This window comes from Mustela nivalis (assembly GCF_964662115.1).
Source record: "Mustela nivalis genome assembly, chromosome: 17".
In the NCBI taxonomy this organism is placed as follows: Eukaryota; Metazoa; Chordata; class Mammalia; order Carnivora; family Mustelidae; genus Mustela; species Mustela nivalis.
Window position 1 is genome coordinate 45216651 of NC_139036.1, and position 23785 is coordinate 45240435.

Genomic DNA, 23785 nt, shown 5'->3' on the forward strand with positions numbered 1-23785 from the left:
GACTCCTTCCAAGACCCACCAGGTGGAGGGGATGTTGCCCCGGGTGCTGTGGGAGGTGGGGAGGGGCGCCCAAGCAAGCTGCCCTCCGTGGACAGTCCATCAGCAAATTGTCTCATGTAGCCATAACAGCCAGGAGCAAGATGGAGGGAAACAGGGTTTTGTCCAAGGAGAGCCAATGTATTGTAAACAGGATAAAAGGGGCTGGAAAACCCCACTTATCACTGACTAATGTGTCCCCAGGTCATCGGGGACCTAGACCCCCACCGACAGCCCTGAGCAAGGGAAAGAGAATTCCCGATTAACCCCATCACCTGTGAGCAGGGCCAGGGCAAAGGTCTGGCTTTTCCTCTTGCTAAGTGATTCCCAGGGTCATTAGGCATTCGTGGGGATCAGCACAGTTTTTAGGAGGCCCTCTGCCAGACTAGAGAAAAGCCTCTGAGTCCTCGGCTCTTCGGGGTCACATGGAGCAGGGTGTATGCATGAGTATCCGAGGGAGGAGAGGAGGTCTGAGGAAGGCAGAGGCAGCATAACGGGGGCGGGTGGGGTCTCCTGGTTCATTGTGGGGGACAAGGAGGGGACAGCGCATGGAGCAACAGATTGGCTTAATTTAGACTTGAGGAACTGACTGAGAGATTGCTCTCAGGACTCTAATTATCTCATTCTTTCCTTGTGTGCAGGTACATTAAATTACAGGTGAGAAAACTGAAGCTCAGGGAGGTCAAGTGCCAAAGTTATGGGGTGGGGGGTCTGCACTCAGGCCTCACTAGCCAGCATCCGGGGGTAGCAGCAGCAGTGGGAGCAGGTGCACGGGGTCAGGAGGGAAATGTGGCAGCTTTGGAGGGATGCATGGCTCAAGTGAGTTCCGCCTTCCTCTGAACATACTTCACCCAACCCAAGAGCCTTCCTTGGTCATCTCTGCCTCCTCCTTTTGGGTTCCCATTTTTCTGGACTGTGGAGGCGTAAGGTAGTAGGAAGACTTCTGGAATGGATACAGAGAGCCTGAGTTTGATTTTTCCGACTTGATCCTTTGGACAAATCAATTCATTCCTCTGAGCTTCAGCTTCCTTCTCTGTTAGATGGTGATGATAATACCCACTCTGGATATTTTACTGAGTTGAAGGAGAATTAATGAGACGGCGAACAAAGGGCTTTGCACGAGATTCAAGGGTTCATTATTTTCACAGTAACTGTTGCAAGACCTCCTGAGTAAATTTCTTGCCTCCAGTTTTCTCTCCACCACCTACCTGCCTCTCTAGGCACATCCCTTTCAATCCACCTGCCTAAAATACCACCTTATGCAAGTCTTCTGCTTAGGAACCATCAATATCTTCTTGCTACTATGTCCTTGGCCTGGAACTCACCTTTCCTGGTCTGGCCCACCTCCAGCTCCCAAACCCAGAGCCTCTGCTTCCTTGCCTGACCATGGGCTCAAGTCACAGATCCCACTTGGCATGTCCAAACACACTGTGTGTTCCCAACTTCTCATACCTGTGGGCCTGTGGCTCCTTAAAGTGGTCTATCCCTTCTTCCAAACTGGCTCAGATCTCAACCCCTCCTCCAGCTGGCTTCCTAACCATCCATCCTATAGCAGCCCCTCTACCCTCTTGTTTCATCTTTCTCTGTGCCTTAGCATTCACCTCCTGGGAGTTTTGGCTTTCCATGGATAGTAAGTCTCTGTGTTAGATCATAAGCTTCTTGAGGACAAGGACCTGCTGGTGTCTTTCAGTGAGTCTGCTCAACTAATCTAAGCTAGAGAGGCAGTGGGCTTAAGAGGATGTCTCTCAAGAATCATTCCATCTGTGTTTTGGGGGACAGTGCCTTACCCCAACACGTGAGCCCCCTGAGCAGCTATGCTTTGAGGATCTGGCTTACTGGAGGGCTCAACACACATCCATGAATTAGCTGTGAAAGGCCAGTGTGTTTGTGTCGGGAGGGGGCTCTGTTTAGCAGGTGGCAACTTAGTGGGACATGGACAAGGGTGCCAAGCTAGAAGTCCTCCTTTCTACAGCCCCTGGACCTGCCCCAAGCACGTAGGAGCTCCTGTGTCATCCCCTCTGCCTTTCAGTGAGTCTTCTGGATTTTAGGTGTGGAGGGGGACACGGAAGGCGTGGAGAAATTTCTTTCCTTGCCCTCGATAACCAGTGTATGGAGAACCAATCAAGCTGCTCATTTACCATCAGAGGAGTTAAGTCCTTAAGAAGGGATGTGACCTACCCATATCACACAAAGTCCAAAGCTAGCTGGGGTTGGAACCTGCATGTCTTGATTCCTCCGGTCCAGGGCTTACCTCCCCACCTCTGGGTGAGACATGTATGACAAGGCCCCGTAGACAGGGCTTCTAGAGGAGCAGGGAACCAGAGCTCAGGAAACATCCCTAAAGCCAGATTGTCTTCAACATGCCAAGAAGTGAAGCAGACTGATCCAGACTGAAAAATCTTTAAGAAAGATTCTCTAGGTCCCTCTTTAAGACCTCTAACCCGCCATACATTGGTGCATCCTATCTGCTTATTTTCTCCCCTTGAAATGAAGGTGCTGTCGGGACACCTGCGGGGCTCAGTCAGTTGGGTGTCTGCCTTCAGCTTAGGTCACGATCCCAGGGTCCTGGAATTGAGTCCCACATTGGGTTCCCTGCTCCATGGGAAGCCTGCTTCTCCCTCTCCTCCCCACTCGTGCTCTCTGTCTCTCTTTCTCTCTCAAGTAAATAAAGTCGAAATCAATCAATCAATCAATCAATCAATAAATGCAGGTGCTGTCCCCACAATCTTAGCTCCGTGTCCTGTTACTAGCCGCTAGCCACATGTGGCAATTGAACACTTGAGATTAGTGCAAATCGATGTGTGCTCTCAGGATAAAATACACACTAGCTTTCCCCAGCTTAGTACAAAAATACATAAAATATATAAGCGCCCTTTTGACATTGATTCACACTGAAACGATAATATTCTTAAAATGAATTTCACCTGTTTCTTTTTCCTTTGTTACTTTGACTTCCAGAAACTTAATTGAATACAAGGCTCACATTTGTCACTTCTGCTCTGTTTCTATGTAGGCAGTCCTGGTCTAGAGTATCTGCCCTCGGCCTCCCTCTGAGCCTGTAGGCTCTTGAGAATGGAGAGGTGACTTCACTAGTACTTCTTCCCTCGAGCTGTCCCTCCCAGCCTGGCTGCCCAGGACTGGCCTGTGCTGACACACAAATTGGATTCTCAATTCTCCGGAATGCAGAGCCTGGCCATATAGGCTCCTCTGGGGTCCCTTGAATCCCCAGAGTCTCAGAATGGCATCTGAGAGCAATCGAGGTAGCTTTCCTTCCAAGATGAATGGGGCTTCAGGTTCAGGTCCAGTATAAGGCAAGCCAGGTGCAGGGGCACAAAATTTAAGGAGGTGCTCATAGTCAGGATGGGGCTCGAAACTTCACCTGCTGCACGCCCTCCCTGCTCCCGGCTCCGTCGGCCTCCACTACGGTTGCTTCAGAGGGACCCAGGCAGGAGCCACAGCTCCACAGAGGTCCACAGCTGAACTCACAGCTATCCCAGAGTGATCTTAACAGCCCCTTCCCAGGGCAAAAGCCCCACTCCACAGCCACTAAGTCCACCCCCAAATAAGCCTGATCTAGCCCTGAATCCACCACAGCGAAGGCCCCTTCGCTGTGCTTTGAGGGCCTCCAGGAGACAAGCTGCATTAATGGCGATAATTTTGCAGCTTTGAAAGGAAAGCGCCCAAGACCCCGAGGCCTGGGGCTCCGGGAGCTCTCTGAGGAGAGGGCCAGACAGCAGGCATCCCTCAGAGGCCTCCGTCCCGCTGCAGGCCATGGGGCCAACGTGTCCCAACATTGACAGGCTTCCTTGCACAAGCCAGACCTCACAGAGTGAGGGGGCGTGTGAGGAGGGGGGACAAGGAGCCTCGACAAGAGGGTCTGGGGCTTATCCATCAAGAACCGTCAAACAGCAGGGCCACAGGCCTGCCTGAACGCTTGGCTTTTTAAAGGGGACTTCTGTAGCTCCCCACCCCAAAACCTTAGCCTCCTGAAATCAAGCACATTCCACCGGAGAGGGATTAGGGGGTTGGCAACCCAGGCTGGGCCGGCCCCCACCTGCTCACCCACAGTGCTGGGACTGAACCCCCCTACGCCTCCCCCCCACAACCGGAGCTGTGGTTACGGGGCCCAGGGCAAGGCAGAAATTGTTGGGGCCTCTTTGTCTGCCACTGCTTTTAAGAAAATAGCACACAATTTGGGAGGCAATATTTACTATCTTTTTTTTTTTTTTTTTTAAATCAGGAGAGCTGGGTTGCAGTAGGGGTCTCCAAATCCTTGTGTAAGCCAGGAGCTAGGGCTGGGGAGCAGGAAGGACCCCTTAGGTAGGAGCAGAGGATCAGTGGTCATCCCTCCCACTGAAGCCAACGGGCACCTCGCCCACCCTCCTCAAACACTGGGGACCAGCCAGCCTCCGGTGCCCTGAGTGCTCAAGGCCATGGTTAGGTCTCTCTTCCAGGAAGGACAAGAGTATGGATGGTCTTCCATTCTCTCTTTCCCTCCCAAGGGAACCCCAACTGGGGCCCCCTAGTCCTGAGAACAGCAGGGCCAAAAGAACCTCAAACCTTCATCGTTGCTCATCAAGGCATCAGAAAGGCCTGCGTTCGAATCCTGACACAGCCCCGTACCCCCTGTTGACCTTGGCAGGCTTCTTGAATTCTCTGAGCCCCATTTCCTCAATGAGCAAGTGCTACTAGTAGACACCTGGCATAGAGGAAAGTTATCTGGCCTTGCTCTCTGAGAGACCAGGGTTGGGGCGTGGTCCGTGGCTGGCTGTGCATCCTTGGGTAGGTTACTTGACTCCTCTGACTTTCATTTTCCTTACGAAGGATCAGATGAAATCACATATTTGAAAGTACCCAGCACAGCATGTGGCAGGGGCCGCCATTGGATGAAATTCATGCTCTTGTGTCCTGCCCTCCCACCTCACAATAGAGCTGCCCTTGGTGCCTTCCCAGTGGAGGTCTGGTCACCCTAATCATCCTCAGTGTCGAGTAGCTGTGGCAAGTTCAATTCTGGTCTCTCAGGCAGGGGGTTCCTAGTGGGACCCCGTGATAGCACCTGGTACACACAAGGTGCGCGCTCCAGCAGTGGTCATCTTTGTGCACCTTTGGGAGCCAGGGTCGCCTATGAGTTAAGAGCATCCACTCTATAGCCCGGGTTCAAGACCTGGTTCTGCCGCTTACTGGATGGGGCGTCTGAGGCCCGTTGCTTAACCTCTCTGTGCCTCAACTTGCTCATCTGTGAAATGAACAGAATGATGGCCCCATCTTCATACAGTTGTGGGAAGGGGAGTTACAGAAGGTGGTAATTATAAAGGACACACACTACATGCCGCAGGAGTGTTTTGTTAAATCAAATTTATGGACCACCTTCCCTGCCCAGAGATGCACCCATCTCTCTGCTGGCCCCAGTTGGGGCCTTTGGCAGGCTCTGTCCTATTAGTTCAGGGAAGTCCTTTCTGACCCTGTGTCTATTTTCTTATGGGAGAGGGGAGAGAGCCAAGCTCTAGAAGAGGCCTGGGGAAGGCCTTGGCTTGGCCTCGGGTCTTTACACCCTGTCCTCCCCCCACCAGCAACACAGGTCAGAAGCCAGGCCTTGCTGCTCCTTTCCTGGGCTGGCTTTCTCCAGGGTGGGGGGCTGGGCTGGGCGAGCTGCCCCTCACTTTCAGGAAGAGATCCGACAGGCAGGGAATGCATTTGTAACCGCCCAGTGGTCAGCACAAAGGTGGTGCAGGAGGAGCTTCCTCTCCAGGAGGAAGGGAGAAGGTCAGCGGCCCACATCCGGCCCTGCCTGTTCCTCCCAGATGCTGTGGAAAGATGTCCTAGCCGCTTCGTCATTGCTGGGCGGGGTCTTTCCTTCACACTCGGGCAGGTCCCTTGGAGGACCCTGGTCTGTGGGACCAGGCACATGCTCAGGGGCACACAATCTCTCCACCTTGCCCCCCCGCCCCCGCCATGCACACACACAGACACACAGTCCGGGGGCTGTGGGACAAAGCAGCCACATTCCACTGGGCTGTCCCAGGCTCGAAGGCTCAGCTACCTGGATGCACCGTGAAGTTTGGGGAATGATGACTTAACTGTCCGGGTTCTTTGCCTAAGAAGTCAAGGTCATGTGTCAGTCCTTAGATAGGGCCAGAGATTTCCTTCTTTTCCATAGCTACAGGTGCCACCCTGTATCTAACCTTCCTCTCTCTCACACAGGCAACAGTTACAAAAGGGATCAGCTGTGACTCAGCAGAAGTGTACAACTGTGCCTTGTTGCTCTGGCCCACTCTGGCTGGGCACGGGCTATTCCAAGCCTCGTCTTCACGGCAGACCCTTGGATTCTGTGATGCAGGCTAAGAACATCTTGCTAGGGCCACTGTATAAAAACAAGAGGCTTTAGGACACGTGGAGACCTGCTCTAAGATCTCAGAGCTGGTTCCTTCGTGGTGGGAGTAGACAGTTCCTGCTCTGTGTTTTGGGAGGGGGAGGCCCAAAAAGGGGGCCCAGGGGATGGGAGCACCTCATATCCAAGGGAGAGGCAGAGTTCTGTGGGACCTGGGCAAGGGGGCTCAGGGTCATGGACTCAATGGCATCCCTGAGAAGTAGGATATTTTTCTGTCTTTCTGCCTAACTACTCCCTGAGTTCTTGCCAGCTCACCTCATGGTGTCAAAGTGGCTGCCACACGGCTGGGTACCACAGGCCAATACTGTAAATCACAGACGTAAGAGGACGTTTCTTCTCATGTCCCTTTTTATGAGAGACAGAAACTTTCTCACAAACCCGGCAGAACTTGCTTTGAAGTCCTTTGGCTAGTCTTGTGTTACCTGCCCATGTTCAAATTAATCTCTGAAAAGGGAAAAAAAGGATGATCACACCTGGATTTACCCCTGAGCTGGGGGATAGAGATCGCTTCCCGGGAGGGAATGGGCACCTCATCCGAAATGAGGTTCTCTTTACCAAGGATAAGGGGGAGGTGGCTACTCACGGTATCTGTTGAAACCAGATGAAAGATCCAGATGTTTTGGATTTCTCCCCCCCCCCCCAGGAGCGGTAAACCCATCCCTGGCTTTCTCAGCCCCCTGTTTTGTTTATTTTTCCCTCTAGAAGGACTGCTTGGCCACAAACTGCTCCTTGTTTGTTGTTAAAACTTAACCAAGTGAAAACTTCCTGCCACAGCGTTCTCGCTCTTTCTCTGTCTTAGACACACACACACACACACACACACACACACAGCCTATCTAGTGTCCACTGAATTACTCTGAACCCTATGTAGGTCTGAGCAAAACGCCTGCCCTGGTGCATCGCCCTTGTTCTGGCAGGGACAGCGCCCCCATCTGTCTCTGACAAGGTGTGCGCAGGTAGGCATCTATGAGCCTCCACTTTTTCATAAACAAGTCACAGCGAAAGACTGGGCTCGATCTAAAGCAAAGCAAAAAATGATCCCTAGCCTCATGTGCTCCACGTGGCCCAACCAGAAGAAAGACCCTCACGAGGCAGTGTTCAGGGAGGGGGCACCATAGCAGGCCCCAGTGGTAAAAATCTTCCTCCACCTCACCCAGAGGTGGGGTCTGGCAGCTGGACATTGTGGAGGGAACCAAATATTTGTTGCAAATGACCCAGCCCCACGCCACTGCTGGGAGCATAGGGAGACCCCATACTAGACACCATGCCCTGGGGTTCTGCTATTCCCCTCCCGTTCCCCCTTGCAAGAAGTTTGGAGACCCTTCCCATGCAGCCAGCTGCCCTACATACAAAAACCAAGTCCCTAACGAAGACCTGCTCACTCTGTGTAATGGGACCTCCTCTGACCTCAGGGTCTCCCCTTGCTGCGTCCTCAGCTCCGGCCACCCTGGCCTTCTTACTGTTCCCGAAATGTGTCAGGCTTGTTCCCACTTCAGTTCCCTCTTCCTCATGTGTCCCCATCCAATCTTAGCCCACAAGACAGTTTGTCAAGGGAACTTGCTTGAACACCTGTGTAAGGTAGTCCCTCCCACCTTTATTTTAGTTCTTTCGATGGCATTATAGCTGGCAAGAAAATGCATTCTTTACAGGTTTACTTCTTTATTATCTACCTCCCCCATCACAGAAGCTCCATAAGGACCGGGCCAATCCAGGGTCTGTTCTGGACTGGCCCGGCCCCCACTCCGTCCTAGAGCACAGAACTTGGCCTGTAGATGGTGGTCAGTCATGAATGAATGCATGGTATCTCCAGACCAGACCACTTTTCTGGGATGAAATGGAAAAACTAACAAACCATCATTAGCCCGTGGCAAAAGTGCCTGACGTCAGGGCGCCTGGCTGGTTCAGTCGGTGGAGCGTGTGACTCTTGATCTCGAAGTTGTGAGTTCAAGCCCCACGTGGGGCATAGAGCTCGCTTAAAAAAAAAATGTTGTGATATCATATGATCTCCCTGATATGAGGAAGTGGTGATGCAACATGGGGGCTTAAGTGGGTAGGAGAAGAATAAATGAAACAAGATGGGATTGGGAGGGAGACAAACCATAAGTGACTCTTAATCTCACAAAATAAACTGAGGGTTGCTGGAGGGAGGGTGTTTGGGAGAAGGGGGTGGGATTATGGACATTGGGGAGGGTATGTGCTTTGGTGAGTGCTGTGAAGTGTGTAAACCTGGTGATTCACAGACTTGTACCCCAGGGGATAAAAATATATGTTTATGAAAAATAAAAAATTTAAAAAAAATGTTGTGAGATAAAAATGCCTGATGGAGATTAGGTACAACTGTGGTCTTCCCACTCTGCTGTGTCCTGCAGTGCTGATCACGCAGGAAGGAATTGACAGAGAGCGGCAGATGGAAGACCCTCATAAATGCTTCTCCTTCTCCTTATTCTTCATTATCCTTGTCCTCTAAGGGTGATCACACTTTAGGGGGCTTGAGAAGTAGAAAAGAATGTGAGGAGGTCGCGTACAGTCTCTAATGGTGACAATGCCCTTGCATTCCAGGCCGTGCTGTGTGCATAGCATTCAGATCAAGGTACCCATTTTACAGATGAGGATTCTGAGTCCCATAAAGACTGACGGACCTGTTTAAGGTCACAGTAGGACTGCAGGTTCTGTGCTGCACGCTGCTATACTAGGGCCACTTCCCTAGCTCTCCCTCTCTCTCTTTAAGAATTAAGTGCAGTACCAATCAACTCACCCGACAGTTACCTAGCATCTTTCTGAATAACAGGTGTATTGGGAGAATTCACAGACCATAAGTTTCCCCCTTTTTCAAGTGTACAAGTCAGCGCTTTGTCGTACATTCACAGAATTGTGCGACCATCACCACGACCCTACTTTCAGAGAATTGTTCACCACCTGCCCCCCAAAACCCAGGCTTGTTGGCAACCACTCCTGATCCTCCCTCCCCACCCACAACCCGGCCCAGACCTAGGCAACCACTGCTCTATTTTTTGTCTCTATGAATTTTTCACTTCTGGACATTTCCCGTAAACAGGATCGTGCGATGTGTGGTGGTTTGTGACCAGCTTCCTTCACTCCGCCGAATATTGTCAAGGCTCGCGCACGCAGCGCTCTGCCTCCAATCGTCATTCCTTTTGACGGCCAAGTGCTATTCCGTGGGGTGGGTAGACCACGTGGTTTGTCCATTCACCAGTGGGAGGATTGTGGCTTGTCTCCCCCTCCTCACTACTGCGGATAATGCTGCTGCGAACGTTCCTGCACCAGCTTTTGTCCAGACTCATGTTTCCGCTCCCTTGGGTAAATCCCCAGGTGTGTTATTGCCGAGCCCTACTGTAACTCCAGGTTAACATTCGGAAGGATTGCCAAAGTGGGTTCCAAAGTGCCTGACTGTGTTATGTTCCTACCAGTAAGGCAGGAGGCTTGTAAGGCATGAAGGATTCCAGCTGCTGTCATTATTACTGTTGAAATAGACGGTCATCTGACTCTCTGTTGAGGCTGGCTTCCCTAAGCAAGGATCCTCCCTGAATTCTAAGGTTCCACAAGGCCAGAACCCCCAACAGGACCCTTATCTCTATTTGATAGTCTCTCCTCTTCACCTCCCTCCGTCCTTTCCTCCTTGCTAGAAGCCCTGCCTCACCCCCACAGCTCTGTGACCCCTACAGCCTGTGCCCCCTTGTCACACACAGTGGGGCAGCTGGAGGCCCTCATGGCCCAGAGACGGGGGGGGGGGTGGTCTCATGACAACAGCCCTGAGCACAGGGAATAGAGCAGAGCAGCCACGTAACTTACTTCCTGGGGGACTCTTGAACTCGGCAGTGGAAACCTTTGGGCTAGCAGGCCAAGGGTCCCATGGAATTATTGAAAATGTATACCTTTTGGGGGGTGCCTGGGTGGCTCAGTCGGTTAAGCAGCTGCCTTCAGCTCAGGTCATGATCTCAGGGTTTTGGGATCGAGCCCCACGTGGGGCTCCCCACTCAGTGGGGAGTCTGCTTCTCTTTGCCTCTGCCCCTCTCCCCACTACTGTCACTCTCTCTCAAATAAATAAAATTTTAAAAAATAAAATGTATACCTTTTCTAAAAATTGAAATTACTAAGATTTCCACTGTTAAAAGCTTGGAAATTCATGGACATTTTTGATATTCTGAAGCTGTGTATTTGTTGGCTAGGAGAAGGTGGGGAAATAGAGAAGAATCCATTTCCACGTCTCCTGTCGGGTATCTCAGCAAGGTCACAGTCATGTCCAAGGCTAAAAAACATGCAGAAATGTTAGCTCTGGGGTGGGTGGGATGGAGAGCCTGTGATTTAGAGAGTCCCTGCCCCTGATAATGGTCTGCTCTGTCTCTGAGGAACTAATGCTGCCTCTTCCAGGAAGTCCTTGGATCCTACTCCTCAAAATAACTTTCTAGAAAATGAGGAGACTCTGTTCAAAGGGCACGCACACCCCCTCTTGTTGAACAGACCCCACTCCGGAATGGATTCTAGGCGTGCAGAACTCACTCCCATGATACACACTAGCTGTTTTCCTCTGAAAAGTTTGCGGTGAGAATTCAGGACCCAGCTGAGTGAGTGGAAGAAGTTCATGCGGTGGGAGAAGCCACCCGAGAGACTCTGTGATATCTTATTGCTGCGGAGTCAGTAAAGGAAAACCTACCCAGAGCCTATCCAAGAGAAGCCCTGTGCTAAGTGTCAGTGTGACCTTACCACAAAGTTTCTCAATCCACTACAAGTCCAAGACATCGATAACTTTGTGGTTCAACTTGCTGGCTCGCAATGACCCTGAGGTTTGGTTGATAGCAGTCCTGTGTGGGCTATTCTGGGTACTAGATGCCTATGTCCTGTGGGTCTAGATGGTTGCAGGGGTCAACAGCACCAGAGTGGATGGCCCTGGGTTTCTAGGTGAAGATAGCCCTGGGCTTTTAGATGAAGGAGGCGTTGGCTAAATGGTAACCTCTGATCCTAGGCATCACGGACCCTGTTTATAATCCTTGAAGGCAGTAGCTCTAGACTCCCGTAGCTCTGGCTAATTGGGTGCCTCTCAACCTGCGGTGTTAATGACGGGAGCCCCATGGTTCTAGGTGGCCAACGAGATTATGAGCATTGGCCCGAGCTGGTCAGAATTGCACCCATCCTCCCCTGCCGCCTCCATCCCCGGTTCCGAGGAGTAGCCCCGAGCCTGCACCGTTAAGCCCTGGGCTGCAGCCACCTCTGAGCTAAGTTATCTGGAAGCACTTTGAACAGGACAGGCACAGCACACAAGTTAGTTATTACAAGTCACTGATGGGGCGGGACTGGGGGGATCCCAGCCAGCAGCCTCCACACTGACCGGTGGCTGAACCCGAGCTGGGCTCCCTGCCCTGGAAGCAGGGGGCGATGCCTGGGGACGGGTGGCCTCCTGTCCTCTCAGTCTGGCCCCGTGGGAGCCTCGGGCCACCTCTCAGGGGTCTCTGTGAAGGTGCAGGAAGGGGCCACCACTGAGGACAGTGGGATCCAGCAGGTCTGGGCAGGTCCGCTCTGCCGAGGCCGGGCCCTCTCCTGGGTGGCTGGGGCACCCCAGAGCAGGCAGACAAGCACGTCCCAAGCACAGGCCCCTGCCCGGGAGGCCCGGCTAATGACCCCGTGCATTCCGGCCTGCATGGACCGGGGAATTGGCTGAGGGCAGACCCATTAGCTGGAATTCTCCCAATGCTCACACATCAGAGTGGAGGGGGGGGAGAAGTGAAAAGTTGAAAAAGAGCTAATTATCGCTTTTATCAGAGCGGGTGGGTTGATGGGTCCTGCCCCAGGGCAGCTGGGGCTGCATTAAAGATTAAACGCCAGGTAGGGGGGGTGAGCAGGGCTCGTCATTCCACAGGAGGGAGGCCGGCAGGCTGCCCTATGGAGAGCTGGTGGCAGGCGGCAGCCTTAGATCTGTCAGCCGAGCCCTCGGACCCAGCGCCCACCATAGCCACATTCCACCAGGGGACCCCCGCAGCGCCCGACACTTCCGCCTGCTGCTGTGGGGAGGGGAGCTGAGGACCAGCCCATATGCTCCCTCGAGGGACGAGGGGTCGGGGCAAGCCTAATTATCCAATTGGTAGGTTTCCTGGCACCTGTCCTACCTGCGCATAACCCAGTGACCTTATGCGTAGAACCTACTTTGGAATTAGGTGAGTCCGGGTAAGGACTCAAGGTCAGAGAGCCTGATACCTCCCTGTTACCGCCCAGCAGGAGCCTAAGGCCCAGAGAAGGGAAGGGACCCACTCAATCACATTGCCAGGTGGTTAATCCCTTGAGGCTGTAAGTCCCTTGAAGGTGTGGACTGCATTCTCAATGTCTCCTCTTTACACGAAGGGAACTGGGGGGATTAGCTTCGAGTCCTCGAGGCCCCGGGCGACTTCAGTATGCCACTGCCACCCAACGGTGTTTCAGAGACACTAGGTGTTCAGTGAATGTTTGCCGTGTGGTTGATGGACAGGCAGCATAGAGGAAGCATGCCGGTCACTTGAAGCAGTCTCCAAATCTTGGGAACCAATTCACTGGCCAGGAAGAACGGATGGAGGTGACCATTGTGGTCTTGAGTTACTAGAACAAACAGAAGCAGGAGTCGGAGAGGGTCGCTGATTGCCACAGACAGACTGACTGTAGGCCGATGGCGTCAAGGCAGCCAGCTATGCTCGTCTTCATTGTGTGTCCTGACAAAGATGTCCACTAAGACATCTTTGTCTTAGGAGGAGGTCCACAGGAGGAGCAGGAGGTCCACTGTCTGGCTCTTCTGAGGACACATAGGCTTACACCTGCCCTTGCTGGGGAGGATGAATTAGCCTCCTTGGTTCTTTCTCTTCTCCTAGCCTCTAGAAGCCAGAGCATTTCCGGTTTGGTTTCTTTAGCCTTCCAAGCTCAACTCAAAATCTGGTGCTGTTCTCGTCTCTCACCATGGTGAATAATAATTTATTCATGTATTCATTATTCAGACCCCCCGATGCTTCTGCCAGCTGGGCAGCCCTTGACCCTCATGGAAAAAAAAAAATTCATTGAAGGAGGAAGGGATGGAAGAAGGAAAGACGGAAGGAAGAAGGGGCAGGATTTTTGTAGGAACGGAGGTGGATGAGAGCCAGGCCTTAATACCAGGGAGCTCACAGTCCGATCTGGGGGAGACAGACATGGTTGGATGGGTGCCCACCATTCAGGGTGCTTAGTGTGAACATAAAGGAGAAAACAGTCTGATGGTAGAGGCTCCCAGGTAGACGTGATTCACTCTGGGGAGCAGTGGGAGTCTTTAAGGTGAGTCTTTAAGGTGAGGCCGGAGTAAGGAAGGTGGACCAGGGAGGAGGGCCTTCTCAGTGGGACTGGTATGAGCAGAGCCACAGAAGTGGGGAAATGTGGCCGCACGCTGGGAGAGTAGACGTGGCTTGGCTGGCTGGGGCATGGGACACCCACCTGCACAGGGCCTGGGACACCAGTGTGGGGCCTGGAGCTGGTGGGGAAAGGCTGAGAGGCATACCTGGGGATGACAGCCACGGTTCCAAGCAGGGCTGTGACCTGACCAGCCTGGAAGAAGTGTAAAGAAGGACTCTGAAACTCTGAGGCCTGGCATTAACTTGCACTAGGAAGAGAGACCATTCTGGGTGGAGCCAAGAAAGCTCTGGGGTTCCCGAGGCCCTGCAGAGAGTGATCCTCTGACCCTCACGATTAGAGCATGCAAAAGGACCAGGACCAGGTGACAAGGCTACACTGGGCCATGGATGATGACATCGCAGCCCGTAGGCTGTTGGGCTGGGTGATATGGGAGGCATTTTATTTTCTCCAGGACACTCTCTACAAACTGACATCCTCCGCACTGAAAAGGGGGGACTGGGGCAAGGGAAGGTTAGAGGAGCCCAGATGAGATCCACCTACTTGGGTACCTGCCGGAAACCTCTCCACTCTCCGGAAGCGGGCGGCATGGCTCGGAACACTGCAGAGGATGGGGTAGACGATGACTCTCCCCTTGGAGAAGTGAGAGCGCGCAGCAGCCGCTCTGCACCCCCGGGCCCCGCAGACCTCCCTGTGAGTTCTGGCTCTCGGTTTTCCACCTGCAACCCAGGAAAGCGGCTCACCTCTCTGAGCCTTCGTTTCCTCATCTTCAAAAAGAGATGCTAAGCGTCAGCCTCCCCAGGGAGCTCCTGGGGGTTCAACAAATGAGTAATAGCCACAGACGGCGCTTTGTAAATGGGAGCGTCTTGCGCAAAAGTTAGACGCAGTGATTAAAACGTGATACCCGAGTCCCAGAGCGGGGAGGACCCAGATGTGGGTTGTGAGGGTTCTGCACCCAGGACCTTTGCCGGGGTCTGGGACTTGCCCGGGAGATCCCCTGAGAACCACAGGGTCCCCCTTCTCTGTCCCCCTTCATTAGAGGCTCCGCAAGGGAGACAGACGGACCGGAAACCAAACCTGCGTCCCCCCTTCTTAGTTGTGTGACTGGAGAGCCTACCTCAGGGGGCTGTAACGCAAATTAAGGAAGATGAAGCCTGCCGAGTCCTTGGGGACTCACTGCCAGGCTGTGGGGAGAACGTGCCGAAGTGGTCCTTTGCTTGTGCAGCTCCCCACACTGCACGCAACCCCCTCCCGACCCCTGTGCTCACTCTTGTCTCTTCCCGTGGAACCCTGTGGCTGGTGAGACCCCTGGACGGGAGGGCAGAGGAGGGCTGATCAGGGCTGAGGAGAGAGGCTTGGCCCTGTGTTTTGGCCAGGAGCCTCCCAAATTCCCCCCAAATCCTGGTAACTCTGGGCCTCCTCTTCGACTGAGTGCCCAAGATGCAGGCCCCAGTGGACTCTGTCTGTTGGAGGACACTGGGCTGAGAGTCTACCCCAGGACCATGAGGTCACAATCCCAAAACAGCCAGTTCCCTGGCTGTTCCCTCCCATAGAGGGCCCCCCAGCCCCCACCCCCTGCCTCCCGCAGCCCCATCTCCGAGACAGGAACCCACCTGGGGAATTCACAGACCCACATTCCTTCTCCCGAAGCTTTCTCCAGCTGGGCAGCCCTTGCCCCTCATGGAGCACTTTAGGCAGAGCTGGGAAACCACAAAAATTTTAAGCTGAGATGAAGGAACGTAATTGGCTCTAATCTGAGCTGACAGGTAGCAGGATTAGCTGGCCGAGGGCCTTGGGAGCGGTGGGCTGATAGGGAGGGAAGGGGACAAAATGGGAGGGGGGCCAGGGACAGAGACAAACCGCCAACAGGGAATGAGGCAGGGCCTCGGGGATGGAGGCTTAGGCAGGGCCAAAGTGGTGGTAGGAGAGGGGTAGCCCAGGACCCTGGGTGGGGAGAGTCTTCTAGGAATAGCGGTGATGGTCATGATCATAGCAGCCAACGCTGGTCTAGAGCTGAGTGTGCCAAGAGCAGTTCTGAGAGCCTGGATGAGTGAGCGGATTCCTCACACGGAAGGCTGGGTGGACCTCCTCCGCCCAGGGTCTGGAAGGGAAGAAAAGACATGTTCTCGTAACTACCGCATATGCACGGCCAACGGGGGTCTCCTACGTGCCAGGGAGAAGGGGGGCCTGGAACACAGAGGTCAGAGGTCTGAATTAAGCTTTAAGAGTCAGAAATCTGAGGGTCCATCTAGTCAACCCAGGGGCTGGAGACCATGACCACTGACAGCTGGCTGGACCCCACCGAGGCCACGATGAAGCTGTGGGCTTACGTAGCTCCTGCTTTCTCCCGACGAGTAGAGAGGGGCCATGGGCCCCAGCACTGCTTCCTCGTGGCTCCCTAGCTCACAGCTTGCCTGGGGTCGGGACTCTTCCCCACTGGCCCTCAGCCACGGGGTCGCATGCTGAGCCCCCTCCCCAGAGCAGAGTCACTTCCTGTCAGGCTAAGACTGTCACACCCCCAGAGACCCTGACTCCAAAGGGAGCACCTCTCAGGGAGCTGTGCGCCCCTACCCCATCCCACGTCCAGATGCAGTGAATGCCAGACCATCCGGCCTCCCTGGAAATCAGATTTTTCCAAAAACGTTGTTGCTGTGGTCATGGGTCCTAAGTCCAGAACACAAATAAGGTTTTCGATGTGCTTAGTGGGCTTTACTGAGTTGGAGGAAATGGTTCTCTTCCTGTTGCAGGGATGGGCTAAGCAGACACGCACAGACAATCAGACACGGGAGCTCTGCTGTAGGGCCCGGAAGAGGCCATGAGGCCGCCTGGGGTTGGGGGCAGTCAAAGCCTGACCATGTGAACTCACGGAGGTGATCTCTTGGAGGTTATTTAACCTTTGCATGCCTCGGCGTCCTCATCTGTAAAATGGGGGGAGTTATTACAGTCCCTCGTTCCTGATGGGGTGGGGTGAGGCCAAGGAGTTAGGCCACCCTTTGTGCTTGCCATGCTGGTGGGTCCCCGCTGTGCCACAGGCAGCCCTGGGCCTGCGGCCCTTCTGAACCTGGGCATGTTCTTGTCTGTGATGTGCAACCAAAGCACCCAGGCAGCCGTCCTCTGCCTCAGAAATCCAGGCTATTTGGGGCCTGTGTTCGAGGGGAAACGCGGCTAGAGGAGCTGAGCACCCCTCCCCAGAACAAGGCACCCTCAGCTGGGACCTTCTTTCTGTTTCCCCACACTGAGGGCTGGGTGCATGCATATGATAAAAGGCAGCAAATCCCAGGAACGCCCGTCACCAAGAGACTCCAGAGGACCCGGAATATCTCGTAGGGTCTGCAGCCCCATGAAGGCCCCATCCCTCGTCCCCGCCGACGATAATCAGAGGATAATTGTAGCAGTGACTGCTGTGCGTTAAGCATGTCCTGTATGCAAGAACCTTTCTAGAATGACCGTCTAAGCCCCCCAGCAACCCTGCACACTCCATAATCTTCCTGCCAGCATCTCCCTTCTCCTTCCCTCCAAGCTCCTCACCTCTGAGGCCTCCCTGTGCTGCGGGCTGAAGCTGGGCTTCTCCTCCTCCTCCAAGGAGACTTCTCTCCCTTCCAGAGGCCAGGTCTGCACTCTGCTTACCCAGCCCCCCACCCCCTCCCCCAGCCATCTCCTAAGCATCCTGCACTCGTCCCTTGTCAACACTCATCACACTTTATTTTTATTCTGTTTTTTATTTTGTTTATTTTCAGGGGTGAGAAATGCATTCCCATGGTTCACAGTCCAGGATAGGGAAAAGCCTCCTCGCTCTCTCCCAGCGCCGTTCCCCAGCCGTTCCCCAGCCACCGAGTTCAGTCGCCTGGCCTGGGGCGAGCAAGGTTGTCAGTTTCATCATGCTGAGCAGTGATGACTTGTTTATCTGTCTTCTGTCCTTTAGGAGCTGGGACCCTGCCTGCCTCGTTAACTGCTTCATCCCCAAGACCCGGCACAGCGCCTGGCACATACAGGCGTACTGTGATGCAATCTCTCTCTCTCTCTCTTTACCTTTAGCTACCTATCCCCCTATCTACCTATCAATCATATATCCATCTAGGGCTACCTATATAGAGCTTTCTGTCCTGTTCGTTTGTTTCAATGAGTGAGGCCCAGAGAAGAAAGTTAACATGGCTGCTTGGCTCACCTAGAATTCTGTTTATCTGACTTTGAAAGACTCCCTATCCTTTCTTCTAGACATTTAAGCACCCTTTGGGAAGTGGATCCTGATTTCGTTTTTTTAAATCCTAATTTGTAATTGGAACATAAATAGTATTCCTCAAAAAATGATCACAAGGAAAGGGCCACATAGCAGGAAATAGGGTCTCCCCACTTCGGAGGTCCCATGCTGCCTGCCCAACTCCGATCCCAAGGATATTAAGGCTGTTGCTCACCTTGGGGCTCAGTTTCCTCATCTGTAAAATGGGAAGAGCCCATTAGGTCCGAAGTTCTCTGGATCTTTGGTGTGTTCCCTATTCTTACTCTGTCCAACTGGTACTGCTTTAAGTCAACACTAAGATGAAGTGCTAGCTATGAGAGCTTTTTTTTTTTTTTTGAAGATTTTATTTATTTATTTGACAGAGAGAGATCACAAGTAGGCAGAGAGGCAGGCAGAGAGAGAGAGAGAGAGAGAGAGAGGAGGAAGCAGGCTCTCCGCTGAGCAGAGAGCCCGATGTGGGACTCGATCCCAGGACCCTGAGATCATGACCTGAGCCGAAGGCAGAGGCTTAACCCACTGAGCCACCCAGGTGCCCCCTATGAGAGCTTTTTAACTCAAGTGGATGTTTGATACCCATGTAAGAAATGCACGAGGTGGATGAGGTCAGTTTTCTGTCAGTTCTGCGCTCTGCACCAGCCAATCTGGCCATGTCCTAGCTCTGGCCCAGGCCTGGGGTCAAGGATGCACAGCTAGGGGTCCTCTGAATGGCAGGAGGGAGAGGCACGGGAGACGCTCACCTGGGGGGGAGCAGTTGGAGTGGAGGGATGAGGGCCTCCTTGGGGAGGGTGGTTGACCCACATACCATCTTTATACGGAGACCAGCAGGCTACTTTCCAGCTGATTAGCTCTTTCCCAGCCTGGGGCTGCAGGAAGTAGCTCTAATCTCGGACAAGCTCCCGGCTTGGGCTTCTGCATGGCCTTGTCACTGATGGTGGGGCAGCCAAGGGTCCCGGGAACTGGGAAGGTGAGGCCCGAGGGAGCAAGGGGAAGGAAAGGGAGGAGAGAGAAGGACAGGGAGCATGGCGAGTGCCGAGCCAGGGCGTCGAGGGTAGGACACTGTTAGGGAGGGAGCAGTAGGGAGGGCAAGATTCACAAATTCATTGGTTCTTCCATCTTTTCATTCATCCAATAAAGCCAAGAATGTCAATACTAAGAGCTATTTGCTAGTCAACATATATGCAACATGTTAAGAAAATGTAAATGAGCAGGCAGACAACAATTTGATGGGTTGCAGGAGTGGGGGAGTTAGGGGAGCCTGCAAATTTCACTAAAGGTATTTAGGTCAAGCCATGAAGGAAGTCTAGACGTCAGCCCCCACGCCCTCCCCACCCCTGTGGCCCATCTCTTGCCAGACCTCCAAATCCTGGTCTGGCTGCACAGTGCCCTGACTGGGTCTGAGTCCTAGGTCTGCCACATACTTGCTGTGTGACCTCAGGTCAGTGATCTAACCTCTCTGAGCCTCAGTCCTCTCAGCTGTAAGGGAGGGACAACACCAATCTGGAGGGCTGTCTTGGCGATTCAAAGAGGACAATGCATGGGAGGCAGTCGGCAAGGTGCTTGGCACCTGCACAGAACATGCTCGAAACAATGTCCTGATGACATTGTCAGTATCAGTGGCAGAAGCAGCTTCCTTTCCCCAATCCTGGGCCTGTGTCTCTGGGCAGGAGAGGAAAGCTGAGGCTGTTCCCAGCATCTCCCATCCCTGGCCCCCGGCCTTTGGGGAAACATGAGAAGCAGAGCTGGAGGATCTAATGTGCGCCCCCCCCACGCCCCTTAATCCTTCCTGAACTTGGGGGGGTGGGGAGTGGGGGGGGGCACGGCTGTAACACCTGCACGGCTCTGACATCTCCCGCCTCTGGGCAGAGAAAGCAATTTCAGAAATGACATGTTGCCAACAAGCAGAAATCAGCTTCTGAATTAAACTGTGTTGGCGTCAGGTGACCCCAGGCTCGGAGGGCTGGCTGTATGAAGACAGCTGAGATTAGGGCCTGTCAGCCACTAGAGGGGCTGTGCGGGAAGGGGTGCGGGGACCCGGGGGCTACCGTTGGCCGCCCTGGACTTGTTCAGACGGGGGCAGGAATTTGGACTCTGGGTCAGGTTCTCCTGCGACTCTGACCGGCCTCCACCTCTCACCAGTCCACTCTGCACGGTGGGGGCGGGGCGGGAGAGTCCGGCCCAGCTCCCCTGGGCCTGCTCCAGCGTAAACACATTAATGGGATGGAGAGAGCCAGGGAGGAATGTGGGCCTCACAGCCCCTGAGGACTAGAGCAGGGACGGGCCGGTGGGGGGGCGGGGGGTAGGCGGAGAAGGGATCAGACACCCTAGAGGCAGTCAGCCTCAGCTGTGCAGGTATGCAGAGAGTAGAGAGAGGGAGAGGGAAGAAGGAGGCCTGAGCGACAGGGAGGGGACGAGGGGACACCACCAACCACACTGAACCCTTGCAATTTCCCGATGCCGCCTTCTCCCTGGCGCCCTGGTTTCTGCACCAGCCGTGCCCTGCTCTTGGGACAAGAGGCGCCAAGGGGTTGTTCAATGGCCAGCCCTAGAGTGTACTGTAGGGCTTTGGGCATGGCAGGGAACCTCTCTGAACCTCTGTTTCCTTATCTGTACAATGGGCATCGTGTTTGTATACATCCCAGGGTGGCCGGAGGGACTGAAGGAGAGAACCTGGGAAGGGTGCCGAACGTCCAGTGCCATGAAACATCTCTCACACAGCTTAGCACCCAGTGACCTCTTCCCTTGCCTGTCTCCGTGCCCATGACCTCCCTGAAGCCTGCAACTCAGCCTCGTCACCCGGGCCACCCCAGCACACGCCTGGCACCGGGTTTGCTGAGCGAGCAAAAGGGACTACAGGAAGGGACCCCATTTGAGAGAGGGAGCAAAGTAAAGGCGGAGAATGAATGGGAAGGCCAGTAGGTAGGCAGAGGACCCCACCCCGCTGCTCTCACTCCTGCGTGTCCCCCACCCCAGTCACTGCTCTGGGCCTTTACAGCCTTTCTCCTGGAGCCAGGTTTAGGCAGCCAATGCTTGCTTGCTGGCTAGACAGTGACTACGTCTCCGTGACCAGAGATCGGACTTGCGGGATCATTCCATATGTCTTCAGGAGTCAATGGGGCAGAATAATTGACCTTGGGCCCTTCTCCAGAGCTCTGGGACTTGGGGTCACCATGGTTGTGCTCCACAGAGCCAGAAGCCCAGCAGAGAACAGAACACAGACCGCAGGGGTGGGGGTCTCAGGGGGGCAAAGACAGAGTTGTCAGCACCGCACAGCCTTTAAGGTGGGAGGCAGCCCTGCGAGGCCGGAACAAGGCCATCTCATGATTTCCAAGAGAGGAAATCTCTGTCCCCCACCCCACCCCACCCCTGCTGACCTATAGACCTCTCCCATCTGCTTTAGGAACTCCACTGGGAGAGGGCACCGCTCCTCGCCCCACACTCGGAGCTGAGTCATCAGAGAAGAAACCCAGAAATCTGAGAAGATTCCAGAGGGCAGCGGGTGAGGGTGACAGCTCAAACATGAGGAAGGCCCTGAATTTGAATCCTGGTTCTGCCACTCACTCAGACAATGACGGAAGCTCCCTAGACCTGAGTCCCCTCACCTGTAAAATGCGGGTAACCATTCTTGGGGCACCTGGGTGGCTCAGTTGGTTAAGCATCTGACTTCAGCTCAGGGTGCTGTGATCAAGCCCCACGTGGGGTTCCCTGCTCAGCAGGGAGTCTGCTTCTCCCTCTCCCTCTGCCTCTTCCCCTGTTCGTGCTCTATCCCTTCCTCAAATAAATAAATAGAATCTTCAGGAAAAAGGGCAGGGATAACAATTCTTACCCTGCAGCGTGGATCGTGAAGATTAAAAGAAATACCAAGCGGAGGAAGGAAGAAGGGGGAATCTCTTCCTTATAGAAGGATGCCAACTACAAAATAGGCGGGGAATGACAGAATTAGAAAATCACCATTTGCAATCAGCTTGGGCAAGGACATCAAGGGATGCTGGAAGTTTTGGGTAAAATGTTTGTTGGGCAACAAGATATTGCCAGGCTGCAAATATCCCCCCACAGAGGAATCACAAATCACCTGGGTAAAAGGTGCGCCTCATATCAGAGGGACCTGGTGGAAACCACCTGACCCCGGCGATGAGACATAGCATCCCCGGTCTTGTTGATGAGCAAACATCCCCACGGCTCCTCATGGCCTGCACAGAGAAGAACGCCCATCACCCAAGGAGATTCCTTGCCAAAATGTTGGACCAGAATCTAGTCCTAAGGAAACAACCACAAACATCTCGATGGAGAGACATTCTACGAGACAGTTGGCCTAAACCCTTTAAAATACCAATGGGATGAAAACAAAGGCAGGGGGACTATTCTAGATCACAGGAGTGGAGGGGCAGGAGAGGCATGACCACAAAACGCAAGGCCTAATTCTTTTTTTTTTTTTTTTTTTTTAAAGATTTTATTTATTTATTTATCTGACAGAGAGAAATCACAATTAGACGGAGAGGCAGGCAGAGAGAGAGAGAGAGGGAAGCAGGCTCCCTGCCGAGCAGAGAGCCCGATGCGGGACTCGATCCCAGGACCCTGAGATCATGACCTGAGCCGAAGGCAGCGGCTTAACCACTGAGCCACCCAGGTGCCCGCAAGGCCTAATTCTTAAGTGGATTCTGGATCTCTCTCTCTCTCTCACACACACACACACACGTTAGAAAGGACAGTTTGAGGGACAACTGCAGAAGTTTGAATAGGGAGTGTGTGGCTGATAATATTGGGTCTTCTATATGATAATAGCCTTGTGGTTTTTTTGGAGAGTGTTCTTGTTCTTAGGAGATGTTGAACAAAGTGTTTGAGTGTCCTTGGGGTGTGCAGTGTTCTTACAAATGATTCAACAAAATCGGGAGAGAGAAGCAGGTCAGTGTCTTTAAAAGGGGGGGATACGGTATGCAAAATATCCACCTCATGATTGTCTCAGCAAGCAACGGTCCCCAGGGAGAGATGCCCTCACTGAGGGCCTGTTTGGGGACAGGTTCATGGGCAAGAGCAGACAGAGGGAGGCCAAAGGCAGTGTAGAGTAGAAAAAATGTAGAGTTTGGAGGCAAAGACCTGGGTTCTGTGCTGTGTGACCTTTAGTGAGTCTCTTAACCATTTTGTGCCTCAGTTTCCTTATATGCAAAAAAGGGAAGAAAGGTGCCTGCCTTGGGAAGCTCAGGTGAGAAAACAGGTAAGAAGAAGTCTCTTGGAACACTGGAACCTGCTGTGTGGACACTTCCGTCACCAATTGGAACCAGCCAGCCCCGGGCCCCGAGGGACACGTTAGGACGGGCATGCACGTAGAGGCATGGGTGCCTTCACGGTTGGGCTGGACCACCATCTGGCTCCCTCTCCAGGGACCTGATGTGGATCACAGCAGGGCTGAAGAGTGGTGGGGGGTAGGGAGACGGGGAAGGCAGCTGCCAAGCCCTCTCTGTGGCCCTCTGCTCAATAAGGGGCCCGTCCCCCGTCAGGCCGCCAAACACAGTGGTGTTGAAGGCCATGCCCTTCCTGAAGCATACTGGGAAGGCAGTATGGCCAGAGAAAGGAACTCAGCGGCTCCCTCGTAAAAGGGCCCAAACCATTGCTCAGTTGGGCCTCTCATTTCCCCTCCTGGGCCCTAAGGCTCCTGCTTTGCATTATCTTGCCCCCCCCAACCCCAACCCCAACCTGCGTTGCTGGGCTTGGGGTGAAGATGCTAGAAACACTGATCAAGTCTGGGAGGGGACCCAACCTCTAGCCTGGTCTGACTT

At 53.6% G+C, this 23785-nt stretch overlaps 1 long non-coding RNA gene across 1 annotated transcript; it reads right to left on the reverse strand.

Annotated features, from left to right (window-relative positions):
- Positions 1–11563: 11563 nt before the first annotated feature.
- LOC309851350 lies at positions 11564–14490 on the reverse strand. The gene is made up of 3 exons (XR_014304731.1): positions 14321–14490; positions 13926–13972; positions 11564–13433 (listed from the first exon to the last, which is right to left on the reverse strand). It is a non-coding gene; the product is annotated as an uncharacterized lncRNA (long non-coding RNA).
- Positions 14491–23785: the final 9295 nt, after the last annotated feature.